We start from the raw sequence: 17,611 nt of genomic DNA, 5'->3' as shown, positions 1-17,611 counted from the left end.
CACCCCCAAAGTTTTTATCTATAAATGTTACTTATCAAACCTCAAGTCCCAACTAAAATTTGGAAACTTATATTCAAACTTTCAATTTCCCTTCAAAGTCCAATCCTTTTTGGGTAACCCCCTCCATTCCCCATTAGACTCTAGGTCCTGATAGGAACCTAGAAGCATATGTTCCAAGTTTCCATTTCCCTTTGGAGTCCAATCCCCAACACCTCTCTCTTATCCTTCTTATTAGACCTCAAGTCTTGATGAGAAATATGTTAAGTTTTTAATTTGTGTCATGGTATGTTACATTGGGATGAGAGTATGGACAATTAGAGTTCCTAGAATGTTGATTACTTGGGACTTGTAGCATGTTTATGATGATTTCATGGATAGCTTGGATACACAATTTAGTGTGATCTTTTTGACAGTGATGGTTTATTTCCTTAACTAGGAGATCTTGGTTCTACTTTGATGTTATTGGTATTATAGTTGAGTGTGTGTGGACCATGATAATATTGAAATTAGGAGATAGATTTCATAATATCATAGATATTTTGTATCACATTTCAATGAGACCTTTCATATGAGGTATATTTTTTGCCTAGTGATGGATGATCTTCTAGTTGGGTGTCATGGACAAACTCTTGGATCATGATTCTCATGCAATCTAATTTATTTGACATCTTGAGTTCTATTCTTAGGAGATGGATATCTTCATGTGAATGGTGATATTGTGTCTTGGTTTACTCTTATTCTAGATTAGAGTTATGGCATGATACAAGTTCTCTTGAGACTAGGATATGTTCTTTAGAGCATGAGATATCCTATGAAGAGATGTTTGATCATGTTGTCATGATTAGGTTGTTGATTCTATAGTTGGAGCTTTGATAGTGGTCTTGTTGTTTCTCTTGTCATTGAGTACATTAGTCTTGTTCTTGGAAGCTTCATGATTGTGTAGTGTTGCATTTGAATCTTACCATGGATTTATCAATTATAGGTGCTCATAGATACTTGGAGAATTAGGTGAGGCAAAAGTTCTCTTGGGATTAGAGACATTTGTTGAGATACTTACTCTTCAAAGGTGTTAGTAGGGAAATCAAGGAGTCTACATTTGGATATGTAAATGAGTTGAGATGGTTATTCAGTGGTGTTTACTTTGAAAACACTATGTTAATAATTAATAATATTCTGACATGTAAATGGTTGTCAAATTTAAGATAAAAGGTAAAATCATGTCATTACATTACACCCCTTGTTGCCATTGTAGAATGCATCTTGACATTAATCAAGTATTTAATTTATTTGTTTTTGTTTTTTTTGATAGGTAATAGGTCGTAGCCGCAATATTTTTTTTGAATTATTATTATTATTATTATTATTATTATTATTATTATTATTATTATTATGTTTGATTAGATTGATCCAAGACCTTCTCCATCTTATGGAAGGCCAAGAGTCACAACTTAGAATTCCACTTTACATGTCCCTAATGGGAATTGAACTTGGGTCTCCACAGTGAGAACTCAATGTTTTAACCAATTACGCTCAACCCCTTGGACAATATTTAAATTTTGTTTTACTAGTATAGATCTATTGAAATTATTTTATTTTACTTCAAATTATGTTTGCTACATATGAAGACATTTAAATTTTATTGTATCTACGTTGTTTATTTTTCCCCTGATATAACTTTTTTATTCTAATTTCTAAAAATTGATAATTTGCTTCTATTTATTTATATTTTATTAAAAAATCATTAAAACATTTATAAAACATATTTCTTAATTGAATTAATTGTTATTAATGTCTACTAATAAATTATAAAAATATTTTATATACACTGTAATTATGAAATGGTAGATTAATTTTTAAAAATATATATATATATATATATATATATATTTTATTTATATATCTATCTAAATCTTATAATTTTGATGAGGGTGTATTTTTTATGTGGTGTTTATTTTTAAAATTAATATTAAAATTTTTGACATGTAAATGGTTGTCCAATTTAAACTAAAAGATAAGAGCTTTTTTATATTAAAAGCAACATAACAAGGATGTTGTCCCTATAACATCCATAGCCCGAAGGCATCCAAAAACATTAGCAAACCCACAACCAAAAAACAAAAACAATTATATTCGTAGCGGTTTGTAAGCAAATAAAAAAACTATAGTCCAGTAAAAGATCATTAGCTAATAGTATTCAAGTTATAAGTACCTAAAATATTTAATAGAGGATCCATGCTCCAAACGACATAAACAACAAAAAGAGGGAACCCTATAACACTAATCATGACTCAAATTTTTGACACCATGACCCTCTTGTAACAGGACATTATTTCCATTCTTCATTAGGAACTTAAAGAGCTCCATTTGGATGTTGTCTCCATTTGTCGTATCTCCTAGCACCTTATCCTGCATTAAATAAAGATATGTCACCGAGCTATGCATAACCTAGAGGATGTTGCCCATCTTCTTCTCCAAGTCAAAGGTTTTGTCCTTCAACATATGCAGCTCCTCCCCCATGACCTTCAACTCAATGTCAGCCCTTTGACATCCCATACAGCTTTCACCCGCAACAGTCTCCTTAGTGTCCTCTTCCATAGTGGCCTCCTTCATTCCATCATCCCATGGTTGGTTATCATGTTCAACCTAGCTATTGTTCACTGACTTTTGTGGATTCTCCTCCAAATCTTCCCAACCACCATTTGCATTCTCCTCTTCCTCTTTTTCTCCATCCTTCCATGTTCTTCCCCTTCATCTTATGAGTCATAATCAACAAGTTTGAGTCTTTTTTCTTTCCCAGAACCATGAGAGGCCAACCTATTCAACTTTCTTTTGCCTTCATTTTTACTATTACTCTCCCTACCATCCTCCTCATCCTTGTTAGACTCTTCAAGAATAGTAATTTACTTGTAGTGGCTAGTATTCTTTCCTTTTTTCTTGTCTGGAAAGGTCTTTTTGCCCTTAGACACACCAATCTCTATAATGACAACTGAGGAAGAGGGGGTTTTAGAGGAAGCAAAAACATCTTCAGGTTGGAGAATGCTTTGCTTTTCCAAGAACCAAGCCTACCTATTAAAAAGGAGGCACTCGAGGAAGGGCCTTCCATAACCACGACTTTCATAGGCGGACACAAAGCAAGGTGGAAAGAATATAGTCTATAAATCAAGCCTCGGTGCAAGGGCACAATATTTTTATCTTTGTTTTTAGGGTCAAGGGCCTCTTTAATAGAGTGTTCCAAGGAGTGAAATAGGTAAAACAGGAAGGAGATAAGGTCATGATTCCTAAAGTGATTTAGAAGTGGCATATGATAAAAATAGTGAACTTTAAAGCATCCTTCCAAAGTAAAATACTTCATTATCGTTAGGCATATACTATTTTCTAGTGGTTAGGTAGCTCCTCCTTTGCATAACCACCTTGTAGCTTGACTGGGGTTTCATTCCCATGGAAGAACCTGTTTAGGCTCTCTCTATTCGTCGCATGGATGGTCCGCTTCCACTTCCTTCCCTCCATGGAAAGGCCATTTGCTTGTGCAATTACCTCCTAACTGACTTCAATCAAAATTCCTCCCACCATGACTCTCCTATTGACCCAGGAGATGGTGAATTGTATAGACAATTTCTCATCAAACCCTTTCAAAAGTTCCAAGTAACCATTAGCTCCACCCTCCTTACAAATGTGACACACAATTTCAATATTCCTAAACTCATCCAGCTTATTAGGCTCAACACGCACTCAGTCACCTCCATTCTAAAAGTAGTGAGAAGGTTTCGCCAAAAAACTAGAGAAATGTGAAATAATTTTGCAAACTCAAACCCAAAAACACAACAAGAAATGAGAAGACTAACCTTGTGTGGGTCGTCAAGGTCATAATAATGCCTGAATCTTTCTTAATCTTTCACTCGTGCCTGTGGGACAACATGCAGTGGGATGTGAAGGCATAATTAAAATTTGTAGCCTTACTTTCCCTAGGGATTACCTTGTCATTATTATCCCAACTCCCACACGCCTCACAACAATGATGCTAACGCATCATTACACATCAAACTAAAAGACTCACAAGACACAAAAAAAGGACACTATGCAACATTAGCGAAATGTACCACACCCACTTAGGAAACCACATCATCCTAGGCCAGCTCATCATCTTGTTTAATTTTTTCCACAATGGGTATTCAAAATTGCAATCCACAACCCAAGTAGTCAGAGGCTACAAAAATCCACTCCCAAAGAGATGAGTACTACTCATTTGAGTCCAATACCAAGGACTCTCCATGGAGGAGTAAATGCACATTATTAGGGAGGGAATCCTTTCTCCTCTAGCATCTCCATCCTTCAATCTGGAAAAGATATGAGATTTTGTTGTCTTTGTTGCCAGTAGAACACCTCTTGACATTAATTAAACACTAACCAAACATTAATTTAAAACATGTTATAACAATACAACCTAATCAAACCCTTATTTACTTAAAATAAATAATTTAACATTTTATAAAATTTGGTGAAACTTTTTTTTTATTGCATAGAGAAACCGTTCAACTTGTGTTAAAAGTTGTTCATACTAGGATTACAAATTAAATAAAAAGAAATAAAGTTTTCTTAATTAGAATATTATGTAGGAAATTTTTTTATTATTAACCATGTGAAGGCTTGGCAAAAATAATAGCATCTTACAATTTTAAATGTTTTTATAGTGATTTATCACTTCATGAATGAATAACAAATGGATTTATATCTTATTTTATTTTCCTCTTTTTATAGATGTTAGAATGATATTTCTTAGATCTATTAAAAAAAATTAGTGTATTGTAAGAATATTTAACAATGACACCAAGTTAATGTGACCATCACAACAACTTAAGAGTTATTATATTTAACTTCAAAGCTATTTAAATTTTGTTTTGTTTTATTTTTATTTTTAAAAACTTTTTATTTATTTATAAAAACATTTTTTTACTTATGTGATTTTATTTAATGAGAAATATTTAATTTTATTTAAAAATTTATTTTATTTAATTTTACTTTATAGTTTTTTAAAAATTAAATTTGATTTTGTTTTATTTTTATGATTTGTTTTATTTTTATTTTTAAAAACTTTTATTTATTTATAAAAACTTTGTATTTATTTATGTGATTTTATTTAATGAGAGATATTTTATTTTGTTTAAAATTTATTTTCTTTAATCTTATTTTATAGTTATTTAAAAATTATTTTTATTTTTATTTATTGAAGGATAATTTATTTTATTTTAAAATTATTTAAGTTTTTTCACATTATTTATTACGTCGAAAGGCATATTAATACTCACATAATGGATTGATAGATATGCATGATTAAAAACTTTCTATGATTAAAATTGACACTCGGCATATTGTATGACACTCGTCATAATTGCAATTAGTTTACTATTACTTAAATAAAAATAGTTTAAATAACTTTAAATAACCTAAATTAAAATAAATTGCACATGTAGTATTGTAACAAGTTAGAATCAGTTTAATATTTAATATTAACAATAAAAATAATAATAAATTAAATAGTTTAAATAAAATTAAATAAATTAAATAACTTACATTAAAATAAATTGCATATTTAGTATTGTAACGAGTTAGAATCAGTTTAATATTTAATTTTATTTCACTCTATCTAGTTTAATGCATGAAATTAAATAAGTTAAATAAAACTAAATTAAATAACTTACATTAAAATAAATTAAATAACTTATATTAAAATAAATTGCATGTGTAGTATTGTAATAAATATAATTTAAATAATCTTAATCCGATCAATCAATTATAATAAGAATTTTCAAATGAAATATTTAAAATTTTCATTATATTACTCTATATATATAGAAATAGAAAAAAAAAAAATTATACTAGATTTTATTTAAATTAATGTAAATAAAATAATTAAAATAACCTAAATTAAATTAAACAACTTAAATAAAAATAAATTAAATAACTTTAATGAATTTAAATAGTTTAAATCAAACTAAATAAGTTAAATACCTTACATTAAAATAAATAAATTAAATGTAATTTAATTAGTTATAATAAAAGTTTTCAAATTAATATTCTTTTAGTTATAACTAGCAAAAAAATGTCTCTGCGAACGAAAAATCGATGCATTGCATCGACACCCTTTTTCGAGCATTCTTACCCGCAGCAAGGAATTTACAGAGGCTTTGTAAATCGGTTCGTTGTTTTGGCTAATATCTCTGGGATTGAGGAACCTGACAAGGTTATATCACAGACCCGCGATCAAGAAGCCTTCTTTGCAAAAACTAACTATTTTAAGGCTAATACGGTTAGGGCTCCCCCTCCTCTTTGCAAGGGCTGGGATCGGGATTGGTATTTGGTGAGCTGCAGAAACAACAGAGCATTAGGGCAACCAAACTACCTCAAGCAGAATCCCAATCATTGTCGGGAGGAGGGTTTTGTAAAACCTAACCAGTCAAAGATTTGCTCAGCTTGCCATATTTTTCCTCCTCCAAGGTCCTCAGGTAAATTATCAAAGAAAATGGTATCCCCGGGCCATCACTCTTTCATAAATAATCACAATTTAAAGGAGGCTAAGCATCCTAAGCCAGATTCACCTTCAAATCCTCCAGCTAATCCTAATGGGCTAGTCATTGAAATTGATACCCATACTAAGATCAGGTATCAAATGCATTGCAACGACCGAATGATCTTTGCTCGGTGGAAAGGCTGGGGGATCCCGTCTGATCAAATTGCTAATTGGGTGTCGACTTCTCTCAATAACCAGGTAAAAATTGATATCCTTCCTGATAATTTCTTAGCTATTGAATGTGGTATTTAGAGTTTGAGAAATTCTTTGCTAAATGGGGACATATTAGCATTCAAAGGTCTAGGGTTTGATTGTCGGGAATGGCAACCCCTCTTTCTTCCATCTAAATTTAATTCTTGCATGTTAACAGAGCAATTTGACTTGATAAATTCCCTGTAGAATTATGAAATAATGAGTTCTTAAGAATAATAGGTAACAAAATAGGCAAATTTGTAGAAGTTAAAAAATCAGCCCTAAGCTTCTTTAGCCAACTTTTGATTGTTAATATGAATATTAACATTAAATCTTTAGAGCCCATAACAGTGAATGCGACAATTTATGCTTAACCCTAGAACTGCCCTTTTATAATGGTTCTTTCGAAATGTCTACGTTGAGGAAGATCCCCTCTGAGAAACCTTTCTCCGAATCGGTCATCAAATCTAATGGCACCCCATTTAGATTTGTGGAAGGTGGGGGTTTTACCTTCGAAGGCTATAAGTTTAATATCAACTCTAATCATCTCACCACAGACTTATGTCCTCACAGCTCCCCTATTAAGATATCTTGCCCACCTCTTCCTCCATTGCCAACTATTAATCCACCTATAGTTGACTCATTACTTTGGGATCGAGACCTGGAAGAAGGTGAAATCAGTGAGGTGCTCCCTCAGAAAGAGCAGCCCGAACTGACTAATTTGCCATCATCTAGCTCTCTCATCCCACCAAAGAGGCTAAGTCCTTCGAGGTCTTCCCCTTTAATGGAACTCACCTCCTCCTCTAAGCAATCAGAGAGAGATAGGCCTCCCCTGAATCCAGGAATGGCTCCTGTGCAGGGTCAACCAATCTCTCAAGTCTCAAGATTGGAGACCTTTGAGGTGTCAGAGGTCCATCCTCCATCTTTGATGCTTGTTTCATATTCAATTGCAGAATTTGAGAGTGATCGAGTTGCTAGGGAAGTTAACATCATTGCCAAATTTGTAGGGGAAGAAGTAGTAAACGGCCTTATGGATCAATTGGTTGATGAAATTTGTGATGATGAGGAACTAGAAAAACAAAGGGATCTCTATGTCAAAAATCTAATGGATGTTGCCAGAGTCGACTTAGAAACAGATGAACTTTTTATAGCATTAGACAACTTAGAAAATGATAACCCAAACACTCTAGGCATTCTCAGCTCTGAAAGAAGTAAAGATTCTCCTGACTGTTCTAAAATCAGTAAGAAAAGAGGCAGGAGATCTCTTGCTGAATTAAGATCAAAGGATGGAGAAGCAAGGGGTCAGTCTAAAATATCTAATCTTTTTAATGTAGGGGAGGGGAAATTCCTCCCCACAAGGCCATGAAAATCATAACATGGAATGTTAGGGGTTTGAATGCCCCTAACAAACAACGCATCTTAAAGTGTTGCATCTCTGATTCTAAACCAGATATAATGTTAATCCAAGAAACCAAAATGAACTCCTCTGAGATAGCCCTTTTTGAGAAAAAACTAGGCGTTAGACAGCTAAAGAACTCCCCTGCTACAGGGGCCTTAGGGGGCTTAGCCATCATTTGGGACTCTAGATTCATCTCGTTTATACCTTTAGAGATTAAGCAAAATTGGATGGGAGGAGAATTAGTAAGTTATAAAAATAACCTAAGATTCAAATTGATTAACGTTTACGGTCCTATCCAAAATAGGGATAAGGCTACGGTGTGGGTGGAATTGGAGTCTTTCCTCAGAAGTTTCCCAAATGATGTATGCATCATTGGAGGAGATTTCAATGCTATCACTAAGGTAGCTGACAAAAGAGCAGGTAGCAACAAACTTCCTCCAGCGGCTGTAGATTTCAATCATTGGATCAATAGGAATTCCCTGTTGGAAATCCAAACGGTAGATAATGCCATCACCTGGAACAACAGAAGGCTTGGTTTCTGTAACATTTCTGAGAAACTAGATAGGTTCTTTATCCATGGAGGGCTCTCAGAGCTTAACTTTACCCTTAATGCAGAACCCCTGCCTTTAGCAGGATCTGACCATTTCCCACTCCAACTAGTCTTATTATCTGACCACTCCCCTAAAAAATGTCCCTTCAAATTTGAGAGCATGTGGTTCAGAGATGATAACTTTTTTAAACTTAATTGAGAACTGGTGGAGAAGCTCTGTTTTCTCTGGTTCGAAGATGTTTATTATCACAAGCAAATTAAATCTTATCAAAAGGAAGCTCTTAGAATGGAACACGACTAATTTTGGAAATATTTTCGATAAAAAAACTCCTAATAGAAAATGATCTTAAGAATGTTAACATTGAGGTTCTTGAGAAGGGGATGGATGAACATCTCTTCCTCAAAGAAAAGGCTCTACTCTCTAAATATGAAAAGACACTCTCAAACGAAGAGATCTTTTGGAAACAAAAATCGAGGGAGACTTGGTTGAGTGATTGGGACCAAAATACTAAGTTTTTTCACAATAGTACTAAGCAGAGGCGATGGGTCAATTGAATTTCTAAAATTAAGAATTGCCAGGGTTCCATCCTGTCTGAACCGGATGATGTTGCCTCCGAGGCAACAAGGTTTTTTGATAAAATCTTAAACAATATTGAAGGGTCCAACCTCAGGGGCCAACTCAATATTATCAAGAATCTTCCAAAACTCATTAACGATGACCACAACAAAATCCTGTCAAATAAATTCTCTAAGGAGGAGGTTGAATCTGTCCTTATAAAGATGAATCTCGACAAGGCCCCGGGCCCGGATAGCTTCCCCACTAGCTTTTTCCAACAATGTTGGGGTTTTATGGGGACAGAGATCACTAACGCCTTAGAAGGTATTAGGAACTCTGGTAAGATTCTGAAAGAAATCAACAATACCTTCTTAGCTCTCATCCCCAAAAAAGAGAATCCCGAAAGCTTTAATGACTTCAGACCAATAGCCCTTTGCAACACTCTGTACAAACTCTTAACCAAAACCCTAGCAGACAAACTCCAGAATCTTCTCCCCATTATCATTAGTGAAGAACAAACTAGCTTCGTAGAAGATAGATCAATCTATGATGGGGTTATTATAGCCCAAGAGGCCATTCATTCGGTCCAGCTCAACAGGGCCCCAAGTATGCTAGTCAAATTAGACATAAGCAAAGCTTACGACAAAGTTGATTGGCGCTTCCTATGCAAATGCTTGGAGGCCTTTGGATTTTCCAAATCCTTGATCAACCTAATCTCTGAATGTATATCCACCCCCAAATTCTCGGTCTTGATTAATGGTTCCCCAGAAGGTTTCTTCAGCAGCTCAAGAGGGCTCAGGCAGGGAGATCCTATGTCCCCCTTCCTTTCCATCATCATGGTTGAAGTCCTAGGTAAATCCATCCTAAGGCCAAAGAGGAAGGTGGGATCCAAGGAATCCCCATTACTAGCGGCCTCCCTCCCTTTACCCACTAGCAATTTGTTGACGACATGATGCTTTTTGGGCAGGGAAGTGTAAGGGAAGCGAGCGCCTTCAAAGGCATACTTAATTCCTATATGCTAGCCTCGGGTCAAGAGGTGAATCTGGCCAAGTCTGCAGTTTTCATGTTCAACATAGACCCCTCCTTAGGAAAAGTGATCAACAATGTCTTGGAGATTAGTGAAGGAACTCTTCCTTGCAAATACTTAAGCATTCCCCATGACAAGGGTAGAAGACCCTCAAAATTATGGGACAACTTGGTGGATAAAATCAAGTCTAGGATTAACATTTGGAAAGGAAAATGGCTCTCATCTGCAGGTAGAGCAACCTTGGTTAGATCGGTCTTGTCATCTATGCCCATTTACCAGCTCTCCTGTCAACATTTATCTTCTTCTAAACTTGCAAAGCTCAACAAGCATCTCAGGACTTTCTTTTGGCAAGGTGCTAATGACAATCGTAAAATATCACTCATATCCTGGGACAAGATATGCAAACCTAAAGAAGAAGGAGGAGTTGGCATTAAAAACCTTCATGATCAGGGCAAAGCCTTGGGTGCCAAGTTGTTCTGGAGGATGTTCAAAACCCCCACCTCAAATGGGCTCGCTTGCTGCACCACAAACACCTTAATGGAGGGAATCCTATCCAAATCTTCAGAGAAACCAACCCTCCTAGAGGGTCCTGCCTATGGAATTTTATGTTAGACTGCAGGAGGATTATCTCTGACAGACTTACTTGGAACCTGGGGTCCGGGGATAAAGCTCTTTTCTGGTTGGATTCATGGAGTGGATATAAGGCTATTGATAATATCCATGACTTTGGTGCTACTCGTATCCTTCTTGAATCTCATAGAGGTCCCCTATTAAACAACTATATCTCCCCCTCAGAGGATGGGGCTAGTTGGCAGTGATTGAGAAGGAAGATGAGGATATCTCGGTAAGGGATAAACAAAAAATTATGGCAATTCTTAAATCAAGGAACATTGCCTTAGGTCAGAATAAGGACAAGCTTGTCTGGGATGTCTCCCTAAGAGGAGAATACAACTCCAAGGATGGGTACTCTCTCATCTCCAAATCATTTTTAAGACCTATGACTGAGCTTCCCTTGAAACTTTGCTGGGATAAATACTGTCTGCCTAAGGCAGGTATCTTCTCCTAGCTTGCGGTTTAGAACAAGCTCCTAACTCTGGATAAATTTAGAAGAATGGGGTATGAGGGCCCTAGTAGATGTCCTCCTTGTGAGGCAGACAAGGAAGACACCAATAATATCCTCCTTAATTGCCCCTTTGCTCACAAATGTTGGATCTGGTTCACCAACAAACTTGAATGGTCTGCGGCCTTCCCCCACACCATCTTTGGAATGCTCAAGGCATGGCCTCTCCTCAGGCGTGGCTGTCTCTTTGAAGGTTTATGGACACCTCTCCCTTCTTCCATTATGTGGGAACTATGGAAGGAGAGAAATAGACGTCTCTTTAAGAATGAAAACTAGAGGTTCCCAGAATCATTAACAGGATAGAGTCAGCTATCACTGAGCTCATGAACAACCGACTGTCATCAGGCACATTGAAGAATGCCTCTATCACTTATTGGGATGAAAAAATGATAAAATATTGGGAAGGCTCATCCTTTCCTCCCTTTGTAGGAGATGGTCCTATTGCAAGTCTTCGATCAAGTGATGCATGCAGATGGTAGCCCCCAGGCGAAGGTTGGGTGAAGCTAAACTTTGATGGGGCATCCCGTGGCAACCCAGGGCAAGCAGGGATAAGTTGTGTTATTCATAATTGGGAAGGCAAGGAACTTGGCATCAACACAAACAATTGGGCGGAACTTATGGCCCTGGTGGAGGGTCTGCATTTATGTAGGAAACTTGGAGTTAAGAACTTGGAAATTGAAGGAGGTTTGGCTATAATTGTCAATGCTCTGAGGAAAGGTAGTATGCCTAATTGGAGACTAAATACTTTGTTGTCAAAAGCTCTTGACTTATGCAGAGATTTTGATAGGTTCACAGTAAATCATATTTATAGGGAGGGCAATAAAAGAGTGGATGAGTTGGCCAACTTGGGAGCCGATGGCATCAATCTCCTATCGGTGCCACCTTAAGGCAACCCCCTCTTTTGTTTTTGTGTCCTAAGTGGTCGTTAGCATGTTTCTCCTTTCATCCCCTTATGTTTCTCTTGCCCAAACTCTGTTTTAACCCCCTTATTTATTCCTCTTCCTGCCCCCTGTATTTCCGTATAGATACTCAGACAAACATTTAGTTTAAATATGCCCATATATTTGTTCTCCCAGACTTTAACTCGGGTAGTTAGGCTCAATCCATGGCCAGATTGAGCCTAACTATGGTTGTTTCCTCACCGATACCTATCTGATATCCATTGGGTTTTTATGTCGAAGAAACCTCGGGCCTCGGTGACCTCCTTTATTTTTCCACCGAAACACTTCTTCCATCAAAATCATCATGCCCTGTCGATGAATGGATCTATTGTCTCACCGAAGCCTTTCTTTATCCTCCCTTATCATCTTCCACTGATAAAGTCGCATCGGTGAAACCATGCATATCGGAGGCATGCCTTTTAGCTTCCTCGAAACCTATTTCCTCATCGATATCTTTTATCAATGTAGCTTCCTTTTGTCTAATCGACATTATTCTTTCGATGAGAATATTCCTTTCGATGAGTTATGTTGCACCGATGGTATTATCTCCTCGAAGACCTTTTCCCGTCGATGAAAACCATCTCTGCTTTCCTCGATATCTTTTGTCGATGGAATTACTGTCTTCGATGAGTCTTTTCTGAAGTTCATCGGCGCTTCCTTTCTTTGATGGCCCTTCTATATCGATGAGACATCATTGGGTCTCATCGATATTATTTGAACCTGGATATCTTAATAAGATGCTTGGTTGTTTCCTCACCGATACCTATCTGATATCCATTGGGTTTTTATGTCGAAGAAACCTTGGGCTTCGGTGACCTCCTTTATTTTTCCACCGAAATACTTCTTCCATCGAAATCGTCATGCCTTGTTGGTGAATGGATCTATTGTCTCACTGAAGCCTTTCTTTATCCTCCCTTATCATCTTCCACCGATAAAGTCGCATCAGTGAAACCATGCGTGTCGGAGGCATGCCTTTTAGCTTCCTCAAAACCTATTTCCTCATCGATATCTTTTATCGATGTAGCTTCCTTTTGTTTGATCAACATTATTCTTTCGATGAGAACATTCCTTTCGGTGAGTTATGTTGCACCGATGGTATTATCTCCTCGAAGACCTTTTCCCATCGATGAAAACCATCTCCGCTTTCCTCGATATCTTTTGTCAATGAAATTACTATCTTTGGTCACTATGTATGTTTCCTCACCGATACATATTTGATATCCATTGGGTTTTTATGTCAAAGAAACCTCGGGCTTCGGTGACCTCCTTTATTTTTCCACCAAAACACTTCTTGCATCGAATCATCATGCCCTGTCGGTGAATGGATCTATTGTCTCACTGAAGCCTTTCTTTATCCTCCCTTATCATCTTCCACCGATAAAGTCGCATCGGTGATACCATGCATATCGGTGGCATGCCTTTTAGCTTCCTCGAAACCTATTTCCTCATCGATATCTTTTATCGATGTAGCTTCCTTTTGTCTGATTGACATTATTCTTTCAATGAGAACATTCCTTTCGGTGAGTTATGTTGCACCGATGGTATTATCTCCTCGAAGACCTTTTCCTGTCGATGAAAACCATCTCCGCTTTCCTCGATATCTTTTGTTGATGGAATTTCTGTATTTGGTCATTATGGTTGTTTCCTCACCGATACCTATCTGATATCCATTGGGTTTTTATGTCGAAGAAACCTCGAGCTTCGGTGACCTCCTTTATTTTTCCACCGAAACACTTCTTCCATCAAAATCATCATGCCCTATCGGTGAATGGATCTATTGTCTCACCGAAGCCTTTGCTTATCCTCCCTTATCATCTTCCACCGATAAAGTCGCATCGGTGAAACCATGCGTATTAGAGGCATGTCTTTTAGCTTCCTCAAAACCTATTTCCTCATCGATATCTTTTATCGATGTAGCTTCCTTTTGTCTAATCGACATTATTCTTTCAATGAGAACATTCCTTTCAGTGAGTTATGTTGCACCGATGGTATTATCTCCTCGAAGACCTTTTCCCGTCGATTAAAACCATCTCCGCTTTCCTCGATATCTTTTGTCGATGGAATTACTGTCTTTGATGAGTCTTTTTTGAAGTTCATTGGTGCTTCCTTTCTTCGATGGCCCTTCTATATCGATGAGACATCGTTGGGTCTCATCAATATTATTTGAACCCGGATATCTTAATAGGATGCTTGATTGTTTCCTCACCGATACCTATCTGATATCCCTTGGGGTTTTATGTCGAAGAAACCTCAGATTTCAGTGACCTCCTTTATTTTTCCATCGAAACACTTCTTCCATCGAAATCGTCATGCCCCATCGATGAATGGATCTATTGTCTCACCGAAGTCTTTCTTTATCCTCCCTTATCATCTTCCATCGATAAAGTCGCATCAGTGAAACCATGCGTATTGGAGGCATGCCCTTTAGCTTCCTCAAAACCTATTTCCTCATCGATATCTTTTATCGATGTAGCTTCCTTTTGTCTGATCGACATTATTCTTTTGATGAGATCATTCCTTTCAGTGAGTCTTTTTATGTTGCACCGATGGTATTATCTCCTTGAAGACCTTTTCCCGTCGATGAAAACCATCTCTGCTTTCCTCGATATCTTTTGTCGATGGAATTACTGTCTTCGATGAGTCTTTTCTAAAGTTCATCGACGCTTCCTTTCTTCAAAGGCCCTTCTATATTGATGAGACATCGTTGGGTCTCATCGATATTATCTGAACCCGGATATCTTAATAGGATGCTATTACACCCGCTTGTTGACTTGTGGGCTACCATGGTATTAATGAAAATGATGATTTCTTGTAACAATAGGGGGATTTTATAATTTAACTCCACAGATAATCATTCAAATTTGATGCTCAACAGGTGGCATCACTTATCTTCCTTTAAACTCCTAAATTTAGCTTTTTAAGTCTTGCTGCTCTACTAGGATAAGCTTTAAGAGTAGAAGGAGGCAATACCTTACATTAATGAGCATAGGTATATAAACATGTTGGCATATCTCACTCCCGGATATATGTGATCATGGATATATAGGTATTATTATTTATGTAGATATTGCCTTCTTTTAGGACTAACACTTACCTAGCTATTCTCTCTCTCTCTCTCTCTCTCTCTCTCTCTCTCTCTCTCTCTCTCTCTCTCTCTCTCTCTCACTCTCTATATATATATATATATATATATATATATATATTTGTATTTATATGTCTATATATATTTATCATCATTCACATTATATATTAGGATTTTGTTCAGACTCCAATCTATATATTCATATTCATATATAGTTTCCTATTTTCCTGCCCGTTCTCTCAATTTTAAGTTAAATCAGTCTCAGATGCATATGTCAGTTTTCCTCTTTCTTCCCAGTAATCTCCAGCATCATATTATTAGATTAAGGGTCGACCTGATAAAATTTTGTCTCACTTAAAGCTTTCCCATGACACTCAATTAGGGCCTAGAAGGCTCTCGAACCATATTCTTTAAGATGGTAGCTCCCCGCAATCTCTTTGCAGGAATATTTATGGAATTTGCCTTGTTAATATTTATTGAGTTTATGCTCTTCGATGGGTAACCACTCTCGCATTATGTTTCTGGAGATTTTTTGAGACTGTTATTTTGAGCTGTGTATCCTAATAGGGTGACCATCCAGGCAGGTATGATATATTGTATAAGTTGACCGGTTCGGTTTTCCTTTTCCTAACATTCTGGTGAGAGATTCTCTCAAGATTTTGTGCAGCATAAGGAGCAGAGCAAGCTTAACCCTGTGTTTCAGGAATCGCAAGAACTGTCGCCCACAAATGGCAACATCACCCCAAGAGATGGGCAATCTCCTGCTCAACTTTACACAGAGGATTTCTACATACAATCTTCATTATTTTGGACATGTTCCCTTTTTTATTTTGTATCGCATTCTTAATTTTTTTCTGATCCTTGAGGGATCTGGGCTAGACCAGAGGTTTTCTTCCCTCCATTGTTTCCTACCGGTGCCCACACCGAATGGAGGTGTAAATTTAAATCTATCTATTTTTAAATTAATAAAATTCTTTGGCCTCGGTCTTTTATCGATAAAAAAAAAAAAAAGTTTTCAAATTAAATATTTAAAATTTTCATATATTACTCTCTTTATATATATAAATAGAAACCAATAAAATATGTACTAGGTTTTGTTTAAATTAATGTAAATAAAATTAAATAATTTAAAATAATTAAAATTAAATTTAAAAACTTAAATTAAATTAAATAACTTTAATAAAATTAAATAAATTAAATCAAACTAAATTAATTAAATTAATTAAATTAAATAACTTAACTTAAAACAAATTGCATATGTAGTATTGTAACAAATTAAAATCATTTAAATATTTAATTTTATTCAAACTATATCCAATTATTAATGCATAAAATTAAATAATTTAAATAGAACGAAATTAAATAATCTAAATTAAATTAAATAACTTGAATTAAAATAAATTAAATAATTTATATTAAAATAAATTGCATGTGTACTATTGTAACAAGTTACATATCCAATATGTAATGCATATAAAAAGACATTTGCGTGCATTCAAATAAATAAATTCATTCTATATTTAGAACATTTTGTTTATACTTCATTTAAAGCGATAAATTTTGTTTGTTTACCTTCAATTATAAAAGAATAAAAAATCATTCTAGATTTTGAGGAAGCCGAGGAAAGAAAATGACAAGTTAGTGTGTAAATTTAAAGGTACACAACAATTCACATATTCTAACATTGGTTTATCATTCATACTTTCTTTATGTATCATTTCTCATTATCTTATCAATGTATTCCAATCTTCAATTGTGTATTAAAGATTATCTCTATTTTCCAATTGAATTCATTCGTTGTGTATGCATTATAACTTCTTGTTGAGTTTTTTACTACTCCCAAAAGAACTTTTGTCTCTAAGGTATGTAATTTTGAAAATTTCCTTCTCATCTCTCTAGGTAATTATTTTATCAATGTATTCCAATCTTCAATATTTTTCGTTGTTTTTATCATGTTTATTCATTTTCTCAAAACTTCACTACATACTATTTTTTATAGTCGTCATGGGTGTCGTGCAAACTAATGTTATATGTTGTGAAGTCCAACATAACAATCAAAGTTTGGGCACTTCTTCCTGATATTGAAAATGAAGAGATATTACCAGTGTATAGATGGTTAACAAAGTAAAACTTGATTCAAATTTTGGAAAAAGTATTTACACATTGTATCTATGACTAA

The sequence above is a fragment of the Cryptomeria japonica genome, chromosome 1 (genome assembly GCF_030272615.1).
Source record: "Cryptomeria japonica chromosome 1, Sugi_1.0, whole genome shotgun sequence".
Classification (NCBI taxonomy): domain Eukaryota; kingdom Viridiplantae; phylum Streptophyta; class Pinopsida; order Cupressales; family Cupressaceae; genus Cryptomeria; species Cryptomeria japonica.
The sequence above is the reverse complement of the archived record's forward strand: the minus strand, read 5'-3'. Positions refer to the sequence as shown.